The sequence below is a fragment of the Passer domesticus genome, chromosome Z, assembly GCF_036417665.1.
Source record: "Passer domesticus isolate bPasDom1 chromosome Z, bPasDom1.hap1, whole genome shotgun sequence".
Taxonomy (NCBI): Eukaryota; Metazoa; Chordata; class Aves; order Passeriformes; family Passeridae; genus Passer; species Passer domesticus.
In genome coordinates, this window is record NC_087512.1 from 72,667,959 (window position 1) to 72,686,993 (window position 19,035).

Below are 19,035 nucleotides of genomic sequence, written 5' to 3' on the forward strand. Positions count from 1 at the left end.
AGTCAAGGGCACAACAGAGATATGAAAGAATATTTCTTAGTTGTAAATAAATGACAAAAACATTATTACATGAACTTTTTCTCAAGATCTATATCTTCTTTTAAACCTTGGAAGTCTAACGTTCACGTGCTCTTTTTCTCTTTTCCCACCTGTCAGAGAAACCCAAACCAATCACCCAAACAAAACCAAAACCAAACCAAACCAAACCAAACCAAACAAAATCAAAACAACAAAAAATCCCACTTTGTGAAAAATATCAGCTTCCTAACTAAAACTTCAGACATAAATACACTGACCTGTCACAACCCACACTTTCCGTAAGCTGGTATGTATCACTTGAAAATATGTGCCAGTGTTCACAGACAGGACTTTTTCACTTTTTAACATCTTCTTAATGTAACAATTCCAAAGTCATGAAAAAAACTGCATGTTTTTTTCCAACTGTTATTTTTTAAAATCATTCCATGATTTGGAGAAAAAAAACAATTGTCAAACATATCACAGGCAACTTTGGATCTGTGTTTCTGATACAGTGGAAGAGCTCTGAAGTGCAGCAGAACCAGAAGACTACAATCAAAACTGAGCAAAACCCTGTAGAATTGCCAAATTAACCAGTATGAAATTCACAGACTTAGAGACAAAAAAATCAGGAAAACTTATGCTATTATTTTCTTCTGCAAATATGTCTTAAAATTCTTTCAACACATTAACAGAGATTTTACTCATTTTGGTAAGATCCTGATACAAATTTTTTTCTGAAATTCTGGCCTGCTTTGAAGGACCACAAATTCTCAGATTACAGCAATCTCTGAAAACCTACTGATATTGTATTTGAAAGAAGAGCCAAAGATTAATAGCAATGTTTATAATATAAAAAAAATTTATCTTTATATATATATATATATCTATATATATATTTTCTGTCTCAAAATTTAAATTAGAAACTAGAGACATGAAGAGACAAGCAGTATTTTTATTTTTCACATGAAAACATATGTTCAATCAATATACTGAGTCCTACGTTGTTTCACAATTGGAGTTCAGAGACAAGTTCACATGAAAACAAGGTGCCTGAACTAAGATGCCTTCCAGTTAAAGATGCCCTTTCTAAAAAGACATTGCAGTCATGGCCCATTGTCATTCGAGGGATACACTCAGCCTAGTGCTTGCCCTCCACCTGTCCCTCTCCATGTTTCATAGAGGAAGACAAAGTAGTGGATTTTCTCACTAGCTAGGTTTAATCAGTCCGATCCATCATTTAAATTACCAGCAAAAATATTTAGTGTTATAATTTTCTCATCAAGAAGATAACAAAAGTGAGACCAATTCTTTTATTTTACCTAATTTACCATGGCTTCATTGGGACCGTATTCTCTGTGCCTTGTTGAAGTGAAGCCCTATTTTTTTACTGTATTTTTAACTTACTGACAGGTGAGGTTTCCCAACTGGCTTCTGTTTCTTCTGTAAGTCTGATGACACACAGACATCTGCACTCACTGGTTAAAAAGAAATCTGCCTTCATCTTCATGCTTTATCTAGACTCCCACAAACCAGTGGCCAGATTAGACATATTTATCATTTTACTGTCTTCTAACCCTCCCATTAGTCTCTGAATTTCTTGCAAGGCTAAGCACTGAAATTGGCTGACTATCTTTTCCTGTATTAACAAAGTCTGGGGCTGTAGCTTCAGAAATGGAAGTGACCATGAAAGAAGTTATACTTTTTCAGATTGATTGATAATAGCAATAAGAAGGGAAGACAGGCTAAAAAGATCTAATAGAAGTACAATCATAACAGATTCAGACAAATTCCTTGGTTATTACATAAAAATATGTTTTTGCACTGTCCTTATTGTTACTATTTCTGCTGATACTTGTCTTGGTTTGTGTTTGCTCACTGTCTTAGTTCATTGCCAGTCTTACCATGTCATCCAAATCCAGCCATCTTCAGGCAGAAAAACGCTGGTATTTTCAATTATTTTCCCTCAAAATTAATTAGAATTATTTTTTGTTCTTTACTTAATGTGCAAGTGTCTTTTTCTACCAAGGTCTCATTTCTTTGTTCTCTATATTATTTGAAATTTAATCTCAGACAGGTAACATCATATAAATTCAATTGAATTAAATTAAACTTTTGCTTGATGGTTTGTAGGACCATTCATCCGTCTCCAACAATAATTAAATGGAACTATTTGCAAGAAATTATGCATGAAATAGAAAAGCTGAAATGAAAAACAAGACACCAGAATAAATAATCTACTTAATATATTTGCTCATACACCACAACCATATCCAACATAAATGTGGGACAACAGCAAGCCCAAACCTTGACAAACCAAGTTCTGTAAAGATGTATTCTTCTTCATGCAGTGAATAAGATTACCTGGCACTGACATAGAATAATGGTGTAAACTGAAAATCTTTGTTGATGTATCTTTAGAACTAATCTGTATGCACTATTCCTCCAAGAAAAAAAGCTGACTAGATCTGCAAAATACTGAATTTACATCTCTCTGTCCATAAAATTATACCGATCATGAATAAGCTCTAGGCCCTAGACTCAAGAAATCAACAACAAAGTTCATCAAGTGTAAAGGTACTAGCCACTCAGCATGCAAACCTCAAAAGGAAAATAATGTTTTATTTTTCAGGCTTACACAGAGCAGAAGGGTAGAAAGTATCCTCAAATATAGTATTTCAGAAATTCTTTTGACTGTTAGAATCTGATGATGGCCTGATTTTCATGTGATTCATTTATATTTGTCTATAAACCCAAAATAATTATACTGTATTATAAATCTTTTTTTTTTTTTTTTTGTGGCTCACCAAGCATGCTGCTGTAGCAGAAACAGCTGAACAGTTCTACATATTAACCACAAATTTAGTTTTTATGAACCAACACAGGAATATGACAATGCTCAGACTAAAGCTTGATTCAAAATACCAAATACCATGGCAGCTTGGAAAAATGAAGAAATCACAGATGTGCTGCTATGTAGTTATTACCAGAAATAATTAATCTTAAATTTATGAGATATCCATGAAAACCTTTTTTTATGAATCATAAGTAGAAATTTTATTCATATTTAAGAAAACCCAACCAAAAAAAAAAGAAGGAAAAAAGAAACAAATAATTAATCTCATGATTTTGTGGTAATTTTGTTTTTCTGGCAGTTTTTTTCTTCAGTAAGAAAGAATATTATTATGTGTAGTATTTTAAATAACAGTCAAAATTGCTGTGTTCTCTTTTGTTAAGAAAACAGAGAATTTCACCACTATATATGTTTTAATGAAATATTTGAAAATGAGTACACATAATAAAATAGTAATAAATTGCCTATATGAACATCTATAGATAACATTCATATAGATGTTCACTGACAAAAATGATGCCTCAGAGTACTCATATATGGGGACAAATATAGGGAGTTTTTCAAAATACTAAGATTCAGACATACAGAAGATCCATCTGACTTCAATGATCACTTGGGCATATGGATTTTAATATCTCAGGATTAGGGTACTAATCTATCAAAATTTAATACTAAATAAAAAATGCTCTCAAACTTTTGTTGAAGAAGCACAAGTAAAAGTCCTACTTTCATAGGAGCTGAACATAAGCCAAACAAGGCAATTCTCATGGATTTTTTTCCCGTTTTGGTTACTTTTGACACTTTAGAGGCAATAAAAATCACAATGGAGAAAACTACCAGGGTGCTATAAGCAGAACTGTCTGAAAGAAGAGCTGTGCAGCACTATACGACCAGACTGTGAGGGGGTGTCTTGCAATTCACCTTACCTCTGCAGTGTACCCAGTTAAACACATCCAATTCAAGCTTAGGAAAAAAGAAAGAGAGGGGAGACTTTTCAAACCAACTTCAGCAGCTGTTCAATTAAAAAAGCCTTTAAATTAAATAACAGAATTAAAAACCTGTTTCTTCTCAAAATAAAGCCTGTTCACCCATATTCTCAGTGACGATGTTGTCTAAACAGTGAGGAACCAAGTTAAAGAATTTTGTTTGGTGAAAAATCCATAGTTCCTGAATATTCTCTTAAAATTAAGAGAAAAATATATTTACAAATAATTAAAACATATTTTCTGTCAATCCTAATGACTATGTTAATTTATTATTATTTTTTAAAATATGACAAAAACAGGTAAGTCAAAAATATTTATTCTTGGAAAAATTCATAATTTTTTAAGGCATTCCATACTTTTCATATATCGTGATTTTACCTTAATTCCAGGCTTTTCTTTTGTGTTTAGAAAAGGGAACTTGTCAATTTAGACACCTATGTATTGCATCTTATGCTATCATTGTTCAAGAGTGGCCCCTCTAAACTATTCCACCTCAAGATAACTATGATTGATTTCATGATTGCTCAAATCCATGCACAATAAATGAATTAACATATGCTACTCGAGTTATAGATTTTGAAGTTATGAAGAAGAGCTTAAACCCTTTCAGAACTTGAGCCTATTCTTATTTTCACTACATTTACAGTTACATTTATCATAGACATAAAATAGAAAAATTCTGTTGTGGGATACATTATAATAATATTTGCATTTTTAAGAAAAGGTCTTTCAATTAATTTCAATTTATTTCAGATAATTTTCACTTTCCAAACTGACTGCTGTATATAGCAGTAATACTGTATATAAGTAGTTACCTTTGATTATTTCTGCTGTTTATAAGATGAGTGCCCTTTAGAGCAACCACATTTTCAAAGACAAGAAAACCTGCAGTACTAAGCTGAAATACCTTTTCTGTTTAAGATATAGAAAAAATAATTAGTTCTGAGACAGAAAAGCTGCACATGTGATCACAGTTTACCCATATATTCTTCACATTTAAGAGAGGATCTTCTGTTTGGTTGGTTGGTTTTGGTTTTTTTTTAAACTTTAAAACAAAAACCACTGAAGAGCAAATGACTCAGACTAAGAACTGATGGACTGCTGAGACAGGGATGCAAAAAGACTCCTAATCTGAAAACAAAAAAACAAAGAAACCAACAAACAAAAGAACAATTGCATATAGACTTTTTACTTCTCACCCAACTAAAATACTAATTTCCTACAGAAATGTCACTAAGTCACCCTATAAGAGCATTAGTCAAACACGAAAAAGCACCACAAGAAAAAAAACCCAAACCGAATTAAAGAAACATTAAGAAGCAACTTCACCAAGAAATATGTCTCTAATTCCAAAACAACTTCAGCCATAAAGTTGGAACAAGACAATAGGTAGAACATTATCAGGTGGCTTTGCTTCCACACATAGCATTTTAAATGCTGCTGCCTAGCTGTCTCCAGCAATTACTGAAGTGGCACTTCAGTCTGTTATAATAAAGGAATGCAGCAGATACAGCCTTGGTAATGCAGGAGGATTCATCCAGAACAAACTATCCACAGAGGAGAAGAGTAAATGAGAAGAGATCTTAAGGCCCTGAGGTTTATTATTAACATCAGTAGCAGCAAAGGAAAGTCAGGTTTTTAGACAAGATATTTTAAGTTAGAAGTCTAATTTTAGATGTTGGGATCCTCATGAGTGGCCCTATTTGAAGAGTTAATTGCTATCCTCTATAAAGTCTGAAAAATAAGCTGTTGAGAATGCCAAAGGAGACCTAGACCTGTAATTAATAACAAATGCAATTCTCTGTAGTGTCTCACTTCAAATCTTACACGGCAATGACAAAATATTTCTGTATTTTATTCTGATTCTGTGACAAAATTCTGTGAAGCACACTGAGAATGTGAAATTAGCCCTTAACAGGCAGTAAAGAACTTTGTCAAAATATTCTTCCTGTTTTGCAACAAATTTCCACAGAGGTGGCAAACACTCTCCCTGGACTTCACAATTGGTTTTGTGTAATCTGGGATGTTAAAGGCCATAATACTTCCTGCACTTTCAGAAGAAGATACAGTCTCAAGAGTTTATAGATATTACCTACCTAAAAATGAAAGACAATAGTGTCTAACTTCTCCCTTCTAATGTAAGATGATATTATAAATAATGCTAATCAGAAAATGACCCTTGAAATGGCTTTATGATTAAAAGGAATACTTTAAAATATTTTTGTAAAAATATTCCATTTTTATTTAGGGAGGAGGAAGAAAAAAGCTGTCATATCTTCTACCTGACTTAAATTTTCCTGTGTCAGAATGTTTCTGCCAATCTCTAATAATTTTTAATCAGTTCTAGAATACTGACTAACTCAAACATCATGATGGTTCAACTTAGATTCACAACAGATTCTCTATACTTCCTGTAGAAATAACAGAGGCAGACAGTTTCCAAATAAATGTTTCTTAAAGGTTCAGAGTTCCAAAATATTGGTGATTTGGGTTTTTTTTTGTTGTTTGATTTTTTTTGGTTTTCTTTTTCTTTTTTTTTTTTTTTTCCTGGTCTGTTCTGATTAACAATAGGACAATTTACCTCTTTTACAGCTTATACCAAAAACCATCTTGATCATGGATAGCCCAATATTTGCAGAATGATAAAACAAAATTTATGTCCCTTAAATATGCCATTGCAGAAATTTGCATAATTTCATTGCTTGAGTCTGTAAATGAAGCAACACTCTGTGGAGCTCTTACACTCCACAATAAACAATATGACTTTGATTTAAAAAAAGGGCCTGCTGAGGTGTATGACAATTGACATAATTATTTGCCAAACTCAAATGTCTTCCTAAACCAACTAAAAAATCAAACTCACCCTTTTTTCTTGATGAGTCTTTTAAATCTGTCAGGTAGCTTGCTATATTTTCTTGATAAATTAATGGAAGTTAACAAAAATGCAGAGGGATTAGTACCCTGCCAGTCCTGTGAAATCAAACCCCTGCCCTTTACCATCTAGAATTTCAATTAACACACCATTCAAAAAATTAATTTATGGTAGCGCATGAAAAATTTCCTTAATTTCGAAACCAAAGAGGACTCTGTCAAAAGACTCACTGACTACTTTTTTCCAAATTTTCCTCTTTCTAGAAGATGGAATATTACATAAGGTTTTTGTTACTTACATGTCATGCAGTCCAAGTGTTAATCACTACTAGTATTTTAACTCAGTCACCAGTCTAGGGTTCCAGGTGAATTAAAATTCAACACACAAGTGAAAAATAGAACACAGAAAATATTAATGTTGAGATAACACAGAGCTTCTTCAAGTTTCAATATTGTATGAGCATAACAGCAGTGCAATAAGAAGAAAAAAAAAAAACCCAAAACACTGAATTAGTCAAGCTACTGAATTTTTTGCAGCTAAATATTAGTGGTTTAGCATGCCAACATCCAGAGAAGGATTTAATTTTTATACTATAGTGAAATTTAATATGTGAAACTCCTTCCAAGTTTTACATCATTTTTAACAGAAATAAAACACATCCGGTACAGTCTAGAGATAAAATACAATGCTACAGTTATTTCTGCTCAGAACTTGAGAATACGTTGATTGAAATTTTAGACCCAACCATATTGACTTACTGGCAGTACATTGGACGTAGCAATGCAAACCATCATAAAAAACAAAACAAAAAATCTTAAAAAAATCTTGCTAGTATGTAATTCAAAGGAGGAAAAAGAAAGCTAAAAGTAGCAACCCTTCTTGGGACTGCTCTTTTTTTTTTTTTTTTTTTTTTTTTTTCCCTATTCTTTTTCTCTACAGTGACTTAATGAATTCTAATGAAATTACATGCTGGTGAAAAAGTCTCAAAGGATTTCACCCATTTACTTCAGATACAATTCTAACTTTGCATTTGAAATTCATAGTAATGCATAATGAGAAGAAACCCCCATTGTTTCGTTTGGTATTTTTCTCACAATCAACGGGGAGAGAAGAAATGGACTCTGATCAGCTTTCTAAAGGCATATCACCACCCTAGAGAGCAGCTGGTCCTTTACAAAAGCAAAAATGCATGCATCCATGAATGTAGGTATGCTTGCATATCCTTTACACATCTGCAGTTTCATGAGAATTGATGTATTATTTTCAATGAATATTCTGATTTTATTAATTTTATTTGTTTCCTCTCCTTTCCTTTTTCCAGCAAAGTTTACTGCTGGAAAATTCTGCTGTATCTTGGTAGGCTACAGATAAATTTTTAATTTGACAACAGCTGCATAGTCTTAAAAGAATGAATTTGCATACTGAAACAAACTAGAAGAGATAGAAGGAATATATTCAGTGGTTTTCACATTCCTGAAAATGGCTGTTGTACATCTTACTATCTGTATTTATTGCCTCTTGTGACACATTAGCCATAATTATTACACATTACCAGCCCATTCCTGTATTAGTCAAATTTATTCTTTTAGGTGAGGAAGATTTGTAATTTTGAATATGATGTGCTCCGTTGTAAAGGAAAGAGCTTCTAGTAAGAGAGTGCACTAGATTTATTAAAAAAAAAAAAAAAGAATATAAAAATGCAGCTTGGAATGTTCTGGGATGTTCCTTAAGCATGAACAGAAACAGCAAGAATAATGCTCAATTTTGTCAATATACACTGAGAGAGGTAGAGAGGGAAGATTAGGGGATAAGAGAAAGTGAAATGAGGAAAAAAGAACAAATAATCTGAAGCCTTAATACAGCTGGAAATGTTCAAAAATGGCAGAGATGGGACACCTCTCCTACGAATAAAGGCTGAGAGAGTTGAAATTGTTTAGCCAGGAGAAGACTCCATGAAGATTTAAGAGTGGCCTTTCAGTACTTAAAGGGGGCTTGTAAGAAATATGGGACAAACCTTTCAGCACGACCCCTTGTGACAGGATAAAGGATAATGGTTCTAAATGAATTATTGTATGATTCTCTCAGAGACTTCAGGGTCCTGAAATTTGCTGAAAACTGTCCTCGCATGGATGTGCATTTTCTATGACAACCCTTGTAAACGACAGAGCTGATTTAAAAGAGAAGTGTCCTGTGATATAAGTTCTTTGCTCTAGGGTACCTGAGTGTGTATTCCCTTTTCCTTCTTGCAGGATTGTCCTGGGCACACAGATAAATGGGCTCTGCACCTTCATGAGGTCTCTCCCCTCATCGTTCACTCTTGTTTTCCATTTATGCAGCAGCTCTCTAATTCAATGATTTTCAAGCTGGCTATTCCATATGGATTGCCAATGTCTTTCTTTTCTTCCTTAACCCTTGCAGTCATGGATCCAATTCAAAAAAAGGACAAAACACTGGACTTTTTTTAGACGAGTGGACAAAGGCCAGGAGGAATATATTGGTGCTACTAAAAGCATTTCCAGAGAGGTTAGAACATTTTTTTCTGTTATTCATCATAGTAGAAAAAAAAAAAATTCTTGCTATTTCTTGCAGCTCATAAAAAAAACAAAGAAAAAGAAACTCACAGGAGTTCCTCATTAAGCCAATACCGAATTTAGCATTTGAGAGTGCTTCATCCAAGCCACCTCTCTTCTCTGTTCTGCTGCATGCATAGCCATTTTTCCCATTTTCTTTTTTTGATGACATTTAGCTTGGGCAAAACACATCTTATCTGCCTTTTCATGCAATATCATGGAAAAACATTGGTTTGTAAAGTAACTTTGGCCATTAATAGTGTCATAAAGATTGTAATACATTCTTTTTTTCTCTACTAATATATTATAAGGTGAGAAGTGTTTTATGGCTACTTCACAAAGAATAAATCAGCTCCAGCTCAAAGTCATAAAGTAGCAAATTGAAAAGTTACTTTAATTAAAATGTTTTAACATATAGGACTACTGAATTAGCTTAATTTACTGATAAATTAAGCACATTAACTTATGAAGTGAAAGCCCACTCTTGTCACCAACTGCCTTCAATATCATCATCTTGCCATCTTGAGAGCAAATTTATGCATCAGTGCTAAAAAATAAAACCTTTTCTGACAGTTAAAATTTAAAAAAAATTTAACATTGTGTACAGGTTTGGTATTAAAGCTTCATTTTCCTTTTTACCTGTTTTACATTTTGTTTTATTTTGCTGTAGGAATGCTTGCTAGAGATGTAAATTTTGATTAATAACATAACACTGCTAAGAATTTTCTTTGATAGGTAAGCATTTCTCAGCTATCTAGGTAAGGTACAACAAAGCAAATTTCAACAAGAATATTTTATATATTACAAAGAGGATCATAATTAACAATTTTGTTCAGTGTCCTTCAGGATTTCTTTTAGACAGGGAGAAGTTTGTTAGGAAAATTGTTGTAGCATATATTTATGAACTGATCAGCCTACTCTTCTAGAAGAACATAAAATCATCCTTAAACTCAGTTCATTGACCATGTGGCAAATATCTGAGGTCTCAAATGCAAAAAGTGCTTTTCAATATAAAGGTCTCTCAGGATTTTTTTCTGACAAATGATTTTTTCTAATATCAATGAGGTACTGTCCCACAATTAAATAAATTCTATATGGGCTCCTACATTTTTATTTACTATTAGTATTTGAAAGTTAATAAAGCGTAAGAAAATTGTGGAGATGTATTTTCAGTACCAATAATTGCAAAGTAAATATAAAATAATAATAAGCCAGAACTCACAGAAGAGGTACATTTATGCTCATGTGAAGTCCAAACATAAGATTGTGGACCCTAACCCACTGCTGCATAGGTCAGGACATGCTTTCTTACCAGCATTGGAAAGTTAGCTTTCAAAGTGAATCTGACACCATTTCACTCTTATTATAAAGCATACTTTTTAACAGAAATATCAGAAAAGAGCAAAAAGATTTTGCAATTTCACATAGTAGAATGTTTTCTGCTTTTTTTAAAAAAGTAAAGATCATTGTTAAAGATGGAATACTCTGTTCCCTTAATGAACCTTTTTCTCTGCTTTCGTCACAGGAGAATGCTCACCAAAATTAATTAAAGGGTTATAAATTCTACTTCAAACCAGCTGAAGACTGGATGTCCTCAAGAATACAGTGAAACATATGGATAATCTACGTTTTAAAACCTACCCTGCAAAATACCTAGAAATTCTTAAAACCAAAAAAAATAGTTTCCTCAAATCTGACTTGCTTTCACTGGGTTTTAATTAGTGTTATTAGGAGAGAGAGTTCAACAAGAAGGGTTTAAAGAATTTACTAACCTCCTTTGTCTACAGATGGAACCAAAATGAATGGTAAAATTGTATAAGAACAATGCATGAACTAAGATACGGGAGGTTTAGTAAGCAAATATGATCTCTATATTTCTGAATTGTTAATGCTTGTCGTTACCTCCTCCACTGTTCCACAGTCTGATGAAAGTACAGCAGAACTAGTTTTAATTCCTTATCTCATGAAAATGTTTACAAAATCTCCCTCCAGATTGTTTATTCTCTAAATTACAGAATATTGACCCAGAAGGATCATCAAGTCAAACTCAAAAAAGTGGCATCTGCTGAACAAAGAGGTTAAGTGACTTGGGTAATATTTATAATAGCTGCATGATATCCCAAAACTAAAGAAAATATTATGAAGGGAAGAAATTAATACATTTCTTATGACATAAGGGAAGGGACTAATGATATTCTTGTTTTGGAAACTTCCAGCTTCATCACAAATGGGAGAGTGCTCATAGTTCTGGGTGTATTGTTTTAAAGAGAAGGGAATGGAAAATGTTGTTAAATAAGCAGTATTTTTCATTTGCTTGCTTCTAAAATGTTCCAATTCATGATGTTTGTGATAAGACATAATGCACAGAAAAATGTCAGTGACCTTGCAGACATAACCACATACAGAAAAGACACTACACATTGTTTAATTTCAGAGTTTTCTCTCTCCCTTTCTCACTACCTTTGTAATATTTTATCAGTCTAGCCTTCATTCTCTTTCCAGATGTATTGTTTTACTTCCTCTTGCTACAACTCCTGTCCTCCTTTCTGAGCTGATCTCTCCCTGTCATTTATGACCCTTCCACCCATCCACACTTCCTGTTTGCAAAGCATCTAAAAACCATAATTTCATACTCTATTAAATCAGCAGATCAAAGAGCAACCTTTCCACATGGATTTTATAACACTTTCACAAATGTCTCGTAGACAGGAAGAGAAAGCCAGTATGAACAAAAAACCCCACAAATTAATAAAGAAGATGAAAAATTAGGGGATTCCTTTTCTCTATTCTTAATGCATCTGAAAATGCAAGACCTAGGAATTTTCATGAAAACATGAGAACAGGGAATTGCTAACCCAGAGTGGCTTAGCTTATTTGATCAAATTGAATCTAATACCTGATACTAGCTGAGAAACTGGACATGCCCAGAAGTATCTTCTACAAGTTAATATCAAGAAACATAACAACCTAAGAGAAGCATCTTGTAGCTTCTATGTTGTAGTAACACAGTGACATGAACATGGCATGCACCTTTATTCCAGAGTTAGATCAAACACTACTCAGTTTACCAACATGGGAATAGAATAAGATCTTGAACATGAAGGCAGATGTGGAATTCTAAACCTGTGAAACTGATTTTGAAGAAATATATTTGTATAGTTAGTACAGTCGTAGTCAAGTAGACTCACCTGCCCTTTCAGCTTGGAGAAGCTCTTGAAATGTTTACTCCAAGAATCTATATACTTTGTCTCAAAGATGGCAGGGTAAAATTCGGTATTACTCAAAAAAATCACAGTAACATTTAGTTCTGGGAAAACTCTCTACACCAAATGGAATTTTTTTCCAAGCCAGAACAACACAAGGGAGCCAAGATATAAATAGCACATTGTCTCAGTGCAGCACTTCGGTTCCTTGCCTGTATAAAAGATATTTATGAAAATGTTCCCGTACCTGTGGAAAGATACCTAACTTCACTACTTCTGTTTTCATAGACAAAGAGTGTGGAATTAACAGACAAGGTTTCATCTTGATGATACTGCTTGCTACAGTAATGTCATGTAACTTTTTTTATATACCAAAGTCCACAATTCTATTAAGATGAAATATTCTAATTTCTCTTAATAGTGTTTAATATTGCTTTATATTTGAAATATTGCTCACAAAACTGATAGTAATTTTTTCACAACAACAGCAACAACAATAACAACAAACACTACAAAAAAACCCCAAATCAGTATGCTCTACTTAATTGTAGTGTTTACTGATGCAGTTCCCCAAATCACCTTTTCTTATTCTAATTTATATGCTTAAAAACACACTGACAGCAAAAAATTTTAAGGACTATAAATCATTGTTACAGCTGCAAATATATTCCTTATTAAATGAAGTTGTTTTAGAAATGCCAAAAGAAGATCAAGGTAGGGAAAATATTAACAGTTATCAATACAGGCGGGAACTGAAGAGTGACAGGAATTCAACGGCATTTTGAAGTAGCTAAAAATAAAGGCTTAAATAGTCAACAGTAATACTTTTTACCTGTTGCATGACTTATGGCAATTCTGCATTTAAGATTCGTACTTTTTCAGTAATGAATCACTTTTAGGGTGTGAGATATTTTTCCAGTCAAATTACTCTCTGTTTTCTTTAAACAGTAATTGTCCAGATTTATCTCTGATGCAGTTCCTTTGATTTCTAGCAAAGCATACCTTGATCATTGCACCAATGACATTAAGACAGCACTCTACTCTTCTCCACTTAAAAAATGAAGAAATTACATTCATAAAGCCTTTCTTGGTTTTCTTTAGGTAAAACAACATAAATCTGTACACTAAAATAACTGTACTGGTAACTTTTAAAGTTACACGTGTGTTACTGTAAGCTGTTTTTGGAAAAGATGACAGCAAGAACTAAACTAAAACAAAAGTAAGGGGGAATCTCAGAAGTCTGCAGTTGAGTTTTCACCTCAACTTCAGATTTTCTAAAGGAAGGTGCATTAACAGATTTTCAAATGTCTATTTACAAAATTTTGTTTGTTTCCAGTAGTTTACCAGTTGCTCCCATTTTAAAAGCAATGATATGCAAAATCTTTGTACCTAAGAACATGTGATCTTCTCAAAGCTGAGCTACTTTTTCTTACAGTTTAAGTCACTTGACAATTTCTTTAAATGGAGCATACTGACATTTCATGCCAGTTTCATTTATATTTCATAATTAATTCCATGAAGTGATTAATGAATTTAAGAAAAAATGCTGATAAGACTTTCCGCCTCCTTATTGGAAATAACTTTAACAGAGAATCAAAAATTGATAATTCTACAGAATGATATTGAAAGGAAGCACACTTTGGAAGTCCGGTCCCACTCGCTTCTTAAAACAGGACTACTTAGAACAAGATGCTGAGGATTAGAGATCATAAAAGACCAGTCTTGACAGAAACCTGCAACTCCTTATTAGGTTTTTTTTTGCAGATAAATTTAATGCATTTATAAATTTGGATTTATACTATGTCAGATATATGATACCACAGTTTTTCAGTATTTTCAGATTATAAACTTGAAGAAGTACTGCTATTATTTCTGAATTACTAAAACTGTCTTTCCACTTCCTAGCACTTCATAGCACACCATTAGCCAAAGGCTGTGTGTGTGTGTAAAGAAAATAGAAGAGTTTATTCCAGTCACACTGGGGAGTTAGACACTATTATCCCTAAACACTTAAAACAACTTGTCCTTCTGAAAGAGACAGAACTGTTTTAATTGCACTGACTTTCTTCTAGAAAAGAAAAAAAAAAATCTACAGAAAGATTTTTTGTAGAAGGAAAACTCAACTGGAGCAAACATTTGTATGATCAAGGCTGGAATTAAAATTACAATTTGAAAGCCTAGAAAAGTTGTAAGGTTTTGCCTTCTTTTTGTTTTATTTTAATTAGTTGTCCTGTTTTTTGGCCAGAACAGAGTTAATTTTTTCACAGTAGCCATGAGGGAGAAGAGCCTGAGGCTGTGTGAGTATGTCTAGATTGTTATTCTAAACCACCTAAGGTCATGATTGGTGGCAAAAGTAAAGGATTCTTGCCTCTGAGAAGAAGGTGGACATGGCTTGTGGTCAGGGAAAAAACATGGAAGCACAGAGAGTCTGTCTGCAATTGTTTCTTATGGTCCCAGGCTTTTGAGCATTTTTTCATGTAAATCACCCTCTTTTGTATATTTTTGGTTTTTGATATTTTTGTCATTGCTGTCTATTTTTCTTATCTTGCTGTTGTTTCCAGTACATCGGTTTTATCTCAACCCATAATCTTTGCCTTTTGTCTCCCATAGGAATTGTAGGATGAGGAGTGACTGGTGATTTGGAGTGCCAGTCCTAAACCATTATATTAATAAAATAAATAAATCAGAAAAATAAGATTTTACACACAGATCCTTCATTTCATAGTTTTTCTCAAATTGCAAAATATAGATCTGACAAGGGTGAGAAAAATATGTGAGTATTGCATACACACTTAATGGATTAAAAAAAAATAAATTATGCACTGACTACTGAAACTACTTGGACCCATGACAAAACTGTTTCTCAAAGAGCTAATGAGATACTGAGCATTTGCGTTTTTTAAAAGATAAATCAAAGTTTAAGACATTAACACAGAAATATTATATCAGGAATAAAAACAACAGTAACTGTTATCTTGCTACAAACATAAATGAGAACATCAGTGGGAAAATCATCACCAATACAACAACAACAAAAAGATAAACTTACCAGGTTGACACTGCTCATTTTTCACAGTTGTGGTGAAAGTCTTCCACTACTTCCTTCCTTCAGATTATCTTAATATCAACCTGATAAGAAAATAAATAACAAAAAACTCAACTCCCAACAAATAAAATACATAAAATAAAATAATATAAAATAATATTTTAGACAAAATTACTTAAGTTACGAAATCCTTGACTAGATCAATGTGACGGATTTTTTTTAATTTCAGTGTTTTTATATTTCAAGAGTGAGTACATAGAACACCTTTGACATTAAACACTCTTAAAAAAGAAAAACATGTCCATGCAAACTGTTGAAGTTGCATATCTACTCAGTTTCTGACTGTTTTTAAAATTTAGTAAATAATAATGGAATCTTTAGAAATGTAATTTATGAAGTTGTAGTCATACATAGCAGGAGATAAAACTTGTTGCCCATTGACATCTAGGACTAGAAGTAGTCTTTTATGTCTCATTTTTTTCAAAGTGTAGTTAATGCCATAGCAGGTTTATATTACTTAGGGAAGACCTTACAAGGCACAATAACACCAGTCATTTTCTAAAAAAATTAAATCATAGCTTTTTTATGGAGGGAGAAGGTAGGGCAAGTATAAAGAAAAACAACACTGGGGAGCTGAAATCTACATCATGGCAGTTCTTCAGTAAAAATCCTCCTTCTGGTTATCATTCTAAAAGTGATATCATTCTAAAAAGTGATAGTCCAGATACTTAGTTCATGAAATTCAAATAATTTCTACCTGGCACAGGGTTTGACCTGAAAATATTGACTTATTTTCAAGTTGTTTGGGTGGGGTTTTTTTTGTTTTGTTTTGCTTTAGGGTTTTTTTTTTTTTGTTGTTTTGTTTTGCTTTGTTTTGTTTTGTTGGGTTTTTTGTTTTGTTGTGGTTTTTTGGTTTTTTTTTTTTTTTAATTAAGGTGGCATTTTGGATTCAGAACTTTAAACAACTTCTACCATTTTGGTTTTGAGAAGCACTTGGCTATACAAGATATCACCAAAAACTAGTACCAAACTGATAAATCATTTAAGAAGATCTCATCTGATATGCTGTAATTTTTTTCCTGAAATAATCACCCATTGGTTTATCACACTGACTAGACAGGGTTAGATTAGTTAGGGCTATTTTACTTTTGAGGTGCCAGAGAAGTCAGAGAAGAAGGTGTCTTGGCTTAGCAAATGTCTTTTTTGCATAATCCCAGGAAGACAGTATAAACTGAGTTCTATTCATGAAACAAAGGAACAAACATAGGGCGGGTAATGCAAATTTTTTCCCAGGTGCACTTTTAGGTGTGCTCTTATAAATCACAGCTTTGTAGAAAAAAAGAGAGAGGCTTGACTCAGCTATCCCAAATATGCTTCCAAAGTTTATTTCTATAACTAACACTAAATCTATCTCTCCACTTTATGTTAAGATCTCAGTAAACTGTTTGTATTAGAGTAGTCTCTGCTTCTTAAATTACATTGCCTTGCAGCTTTTACAGCCACAATATTTTGATCCATTGTTGTGGTGCACCAGTTTCATGTTTCTTCAATCCACGTAGAGAATTGAATCTGATGTTTCAGGTATTTTGAATTTTTCCTGTGAAGAAACACAAAGCCACAGACCAACTGTCTGGAAAGGACTTCTGGAAGTCTCCTGATCAATATCCCAATTCATATGCTGGATCAGAACTGAATTCAGAACAAAGATTGGTTATCCTAAGTATTGAGAAATACATTTCCATGACGCATTTAATTAATACATTTAATATTAAAAGTTAATAAAGAGCTATAATTTTAGCAATTCTATGTAGTTTTTACAAATTTATAAGGGCTACTTAAAATAATATTTTTTATTACTATTTTAAAATTGTTTTATATAATTTTCTTTTACCTTACTGCTATCCCTAATTTGCATACATGACATCTTTTACATATCCATCCAGTTTTAGATATTTCTGCTTCTATATCTGGATCAATGATTTAATTAATTATTTTTATTATTCTTAATTATTATTTTATAGTAGATTATTATTTTTAATAACCTACTTAGATGGTATAAAGACTACCAGAATGATTTGTGTTGTTTCATGACTTGAGGAATGTTTTTTATGTCATAAGTACTAGAAAATTTCCTCACTGTTCAATTACCTTTAATTTCAGAATGCACTTTAAATAATTTTCCTGCTAAATATTATAAGGAATTATGATATGTGACATGCACTGCTAAGTGGTATTGACCTGTGTTGCACACAGGTATAATACAGATCAATATTAGGAATTGAAGAAGGCTATAAGAATACTGACTTGGCCTGTGAGGTATTTTGTAGAATTCTTGACAACAAAAACTAAGCAACATAAGTCAAATTCATCTGTTAATGAAGATGGAGAGGCAGTCAAGGTAACCCCAAGAGGCAAACATAGAATAGAAATAAGCACAAACTCTTACTTTAAGAATTTGGGATTAAGAGAGACAAGACCTTTGCTATTTCTTCTTAAAATATTTATGCCATTCAAAAGATTCAGCTACTGAACTTCTGGATTATGCATAAAGGGTGACATGATAAAAGATTTAAACTCAATATGCTGAACATAAATGTCTGCTTATCATCCTGCACTTTTTCGTACTGAAAAGTCAGGGCCAAGCATTTAATCTTAGTTCTTGTTTCATTCTACACTTTTTGTCATTATGGTAAGATCAATCATAAATTATTGTCTCACTGAGAAAAGAAGAGAAACAGAGAAAACTGAGACTTTGAGTTATAGTTCTTTTCTGGAGATAAGCAAATTATTGTTTTAGGAGAACTTCTTTTCCTGTGTTACTTGACTTTGGGTCAGTATCTGAGCAAAACCAGCTATTCACAAACTACAAAATAGTTTAAAAAAATCTACTCTGGAAGCATGGCTATCACAAGAATACATACGAAGTTATAGTTCAATTATTACAATGTTTATGTCATGCTTTCAGTGTGTACTTGGCACTAAAAAGAAAGCAGAAACTCCTTTTCCTTCTCTGACACACTGTGTCCTGAAGAGTCCTAGCATTTCCATAAAGGAAAAGTCTTACTTCAAACACAGGCCTTATTCCCTCCCCTAAATGTTTTATTAATGAAATTGAAATGTACAGTGCAACCACATGACTGAGGCAGTAAAATTATAGGAGAAACAACAGGAAAAAAAAAGAAAGAAAAGCAGAAACACTAACTGTCAGTATTTAGAGCAATCATATGAGAGTCCTATGCTTTGAGTAAAGACTAATTTCCTTTCATAGAACGGTGTTTCTCCAAATACATTTTACTCAATAATTATAATCCTATTGCACATATCTTACAGGTTCATAGAATCATAGAACAATTTGGTTTGGAAGGGATATTTAAAGGTCATTTAGACCAAATTGCCAATTGGCATTTTCTCAAAATTTGTTTCCTCTAAAGAAGTGCTTAGCAAAGAAACCTCTCACAGGTTTTTCATTATAGTCACCTAATTGAG

The 19,035-nt window shown here is 32.8% G+C and overlaps 1 protein-coding gene across 6 annotated transcripts in view; it reads right to left on the reverse strand.

Moving 5' to 3' along the window:
- Window positions 1-19,035, reverse strand: part of LINGO2 (leucine rich repeat and Ig domain containing 2) — a 478,753-nt gene that overhangs the window by 212,827 nt on the left and 246,891 nt on the right. For 5 of the 6 annotated variants that reach the window (XR_010354120.1, XM_064405415.1, XM_064405413.1 and 2 more), the window contains exon 3: window positions 15,553-15,632. The gene's annotated coding sequence lies outside the window, so the exon portion shown is untranslated. Of the gene's footprint in view, window positions 1-7,028; window positions 7,083-15,552; window positions 15,633-19,035 lie in introns of all 6 variants that reach the window. The other variant, XM_064405412.1, reaches the window with a different exon arrangement.